This window comes from Giraffa tippelskirchi, chromosome 7 (assembly GCF_054371585.1).
Source record: "Giraffa tippelskirchi isolate mGirTip1 chromosome 7, T2T-mGirTip1v1.2.pri, whole genome shotgun sequence".
Taxonomy (NCBI): Eukaryota; Metazoa; Chordata; class Mammalia; order Artiodactyla; family Giraffidae; genus Giraffa; species Giraffa tippelskirchi.
The window spans coordinates 110075942-110079853 of record NC_137281.1 but is presented as its reverse complement, the minus strand read 5'-3'; the positions used below and the strand labels follow the sequence as shown (position 1 = coordinate 110079853).

The following is a 3912-nucleotide window of genomic DNA, read 5'->3' as shown; positions in this document are numbered from 1 at the left end:
AATATGAACTTTATTTTTTATCCTAATATTTGAAATCTTAATATTTCTAAGCCCTGCCTTTTAAGACGGGTTGTCTCAACTCAAACACTCTATATACTAAATGTTACTCAAAATAAATAGGTCACAGGGTTAAGGTTTATGAACCTTTTTGGCTATAAAGAGATTAGCTTGTCCTGCCCTTGGCTGGGCCCATTATTTATTCTTAAAAGTTAAGAATCTGGATGTCTTCCTCTACTTAAGAGAATCAAATTCAGCCTTTCGCTCATTCTTCTCAGTTCCCTTTTTGGTGTCTTCTTTCCTTTGGTAGTAACCATGACATCCATCAGTCTAACAAATGAACATGCTAGATTGTAATATTTTTCCAAATATTACAAAGGAGCAAAAAAGGCTAATTTTAGCCCAGCTTTCTTCCTTTCTCCAAACTAGTTCACACAGTCCTGCAATTATTTGGACACTTTTAATACTTTAACCTAAAACTTTCTTAGGAGGCAGTAAACATCTCTTTCCCAATAGTTTCAACAAAAGGCTCACTGAATATCATAAATTTGACTGAGCCTCATGCCCATTCCAGAACCAAAGGTGGTGGCCAGGAGGCTTTATATATGGGACAGGTACTCCAAACCTGGAAAATCCCATGGACAGAGGGGCCTGGCAGGCTGCAGTCTATGGGATCACAAAAGAGTTGGACATGACAGTGACTAAATAACAACAACCCATTTCACCGTGTAGACTAATACAGGGGGAAGAAGAGAAAGACCAAAAACACTGTTACTAGAAACAGGGAGAATAGATGTTGGGCTATCGTAAAACCACTACCATGAGTATATAAGACCCTACCCAGAAATTGTAGACATCTTGGGAAGGGCACTTTACTTTTTAACAAGGCCTGGAATAGAAATTTGAGCTAAGTCTTATAGAGATCTTAAGAGGCAGAAGACATCATCTAATATGTAGTTTGTGTTGGGGAAAAGAGTAAGGTAAGAAGTAGGTCTAGAGACCTCCCTGGTACACCAGCAGCTAACAGTCTGTGCTCCCAAAGCAGGAGGCCTGGGTTCAATCTTCAGTCAGGGAATTGAACTAGATCCCACATGCTGCAACTAAGAGTTTGCATGCTGCAGCAAATATCCTGAGTGCTGCAACCAAGACCCAGAGCAGCCAAATAAATAAAAACTATTTTAAAAAAGAGGTAGGTCTACCACGAAGCTAGTGAAGCTTAAGCTGTCCATATTTGACAGCAATCCTAAAAACGTTCCACGACACTACCATTAATGAATTATAATGCTGAAACAAACTTTTCTAAGCCATCAACAGTAAAATATTTAAACAATTCATACTAAAAGGAAGAGTACCTATTTTTCCTCTCTATAAAATTGTTATTATTAAATTAATGTAATATAAGGGGGTGATCAAATAGTATGCAGCCTAAAACTTGGCAAAGGTACTTTCAAGGTGTGTCAAATATTCGTTCATAAAAATGTCATGCTGTTTATCAGGATTTTGTTATGTTTATTGTATCTGTCAAGTCTCTCTAGCTTGTCATTTGTCTTCTTTTCTCATTCAAATTAAATATTCACATAAGTACTTATGTATTTGTAATTATTGTTCATTTTCTTAAAGAGATCACCAAAACTGTATAAGCTGCAGACCTCATAGAACCTGCATTTATCCCTGGATTCATCCTTTTAGAAGGACCCAGAGAGTGGCCCAGAGCTTAAAGGTTACTTTCAGTGTTAATTGCTCAGTTGTGTCTGACTCTTTGTGACCCCATGGACTGTAATCCATCAGGCTCCTACTGGAGTGGGTAGCCATTTCCTTCTCCAGGGGATCTTCCCAACCCAGTTATCGAACTCAGTTCTCCCGCATTGCGGGCAGATTTTTTACCGTCTGAGCCACCAGGGAAGCTCCTTTCCCAGCAATCTCTGACCAGAAGTCCTTACACCACAAACCTAAGGAGGAGAAGGTATCTGTGGCTCTGCATTTCCAGCTTAATTTCCAAGGTCACTCCTCTTGGGAAAGTCTCTTTTTGATAATAAAAAAAATACATGTATATGTTTTTGGCCCTGTGGCATGCAGCATCTTAGTTCCCCAAGCAGGGATCAAATTTAACCACTGGACCACCAGAGAAGTCCCTGGACAAGCTTAATTGCCTTCCCTTTGAACCAACCAGCCTATGGGAAAGGGATAAATTGACTGGTTTAAGCCAATCACAGCCCAATCTTGGATTAGGGGTGGGATCAACCCCACCCAAACCACATAAGTAACAACAGAGATAGAGGGGTAATTTTCCAAAGAAACTGGATGTCCTGGAACCAAGGAGGTGGTGGATGCTGACAGAAAGCAGTAGGTATCTCAAAGCTGAGATTTGCCTTGGGTGTGAAATTTAAGAGGGCACCAGAAACTCAGCAGGTTAAATAATATTTTAATGCACTTTAAAAAAAAACAAAAAAAACTGAACCAGAAAACTACAGCCTGCAGGCTAGCTGCTTTTTTAAAAAAAAATATGAAACACCTCAGGAATTTACATGTCATCCTTGCAGGGGCCAGGCTAGTCTTCTCTGTATTGTTCCAATCTTACTATCTGTGCTGCCAAAGTGAGCACCTGCCTGCGTTTTTTTTTATTATTATTATTATTAATAAGTAACTTTTATAACAGTGGTGAAGCTACCTCCTTGGGGAGTTAGGCTCTACCTCACCACTGCCTTAGAAATTTTTGATGTTCTAGGAGAAACTTTCTGGGTCCTAGGGCTTCTTGGAACTCAGAAATTGTGAGGTGTTTTTATCCTATGTGCGTGTGTGCTCAGACGCTAAGTCATATCTGACTGTGACCCCATGGACAGTAGCCTGCTAGGCTCTTCTGTCCATAGGATTTCCCAGGCTAGAATACTGGAGTATGTTGCCATTTCCTTCTCCAAAGGATATTCCCAACCCAGGGATCGAACTCCTATCTCCTGCATTGCCAGATGGGTTCTTTACCACTGAGTCACCAGGGAAGCCCTTCTTATCCTATACCTGTTCCTGTGTTAGTCACTCAGTTGTGTCTGACTCTTTGTGACCCCATGGACCATATCCCACCAGGCTCCTCTACTAATAGAATTCTCCAGGCAAGAATACGGAGTGGGTTAGAGAAGATTCCCTTCTCCATGGGATTTTCCTGATCCCAGGGATCAAACCTGGGTCTCTTGCGTTGCAGGCGGACTCCTTACCGTCTGAGCCACCAGGCTATAAGTCAGCCCTAAATTGGCCTCCTGATTCAGAGAGGTGTGGGAAAGCAGAGGATGCTCCATTTCCCTAACAATTAGGATCATCCCTTGTTGCTCAGCTGCTAAAGAATCCACCTGCAATGCAGGAGAGCTGGGTTCAATCTCTGGGTTGGGAAGATCCCCTGGGGAAGGGAAAGGCTACCCTCTCTAGTATTCTGGCCTGGAGAATTCCATGGACACAGTCCATGGGGTCACAAAGAATCAGACATGACAGAGCAACTTGGGCTTCCCTGATAGCTCAGTTGGTAAAGAATCCTCCTGTAATGCAGGAGAGCCTAGTTTGATTCCTGGGTTGGGAAGATCTGCTGGAGAAGGGATAGGCTACCCACTCCAGCATTGCTGGGCTTCCCTTGTGGCTCATCTAGTAAAGAATCTGCCTTCAGTGTGGGAGATCTGGGTTGGGAAGATCCCCTGGAGAAAGGAAAGGCTATCCACTCCAGTATTCTGGCTTGGAGAATTCCATGGACTGTATAGTCCATGGGGTTGCAAAGAGTCGGACACGACTGAGTGACTTTCACTCATTCCCATATTAATAACACAAGCCATTCACTTGATTTTGAAGAAAGAAGAATGGTGGGAGGCCTTGGACTCAAGCAGAGCCTCTGCCCTATATCTCTAGCCCCACACTCACCCTCCTCAACACCAAGCTGAT

At 42.4% G+C, this 3912-nt stretch overlaps 1 non-coding gene across 1 annotated transcript; it reads right to left on the bottom strand.

Moving 5' to 3' along the window:
- Positions 1-2494: 2494 nt before the first annotated feature.
- On the bottom strand, positions 2495-2599 carry LOC145515914 (U6 spliceosomal RNA). The gene has a single exon (XR_014061121.1). It is a non-coding gene; the product is annotated as a U6 spliceosomal RNA (small nuclear RNA).
- Positions 2600-3912: the final 1313 nt, after the last annotated feature.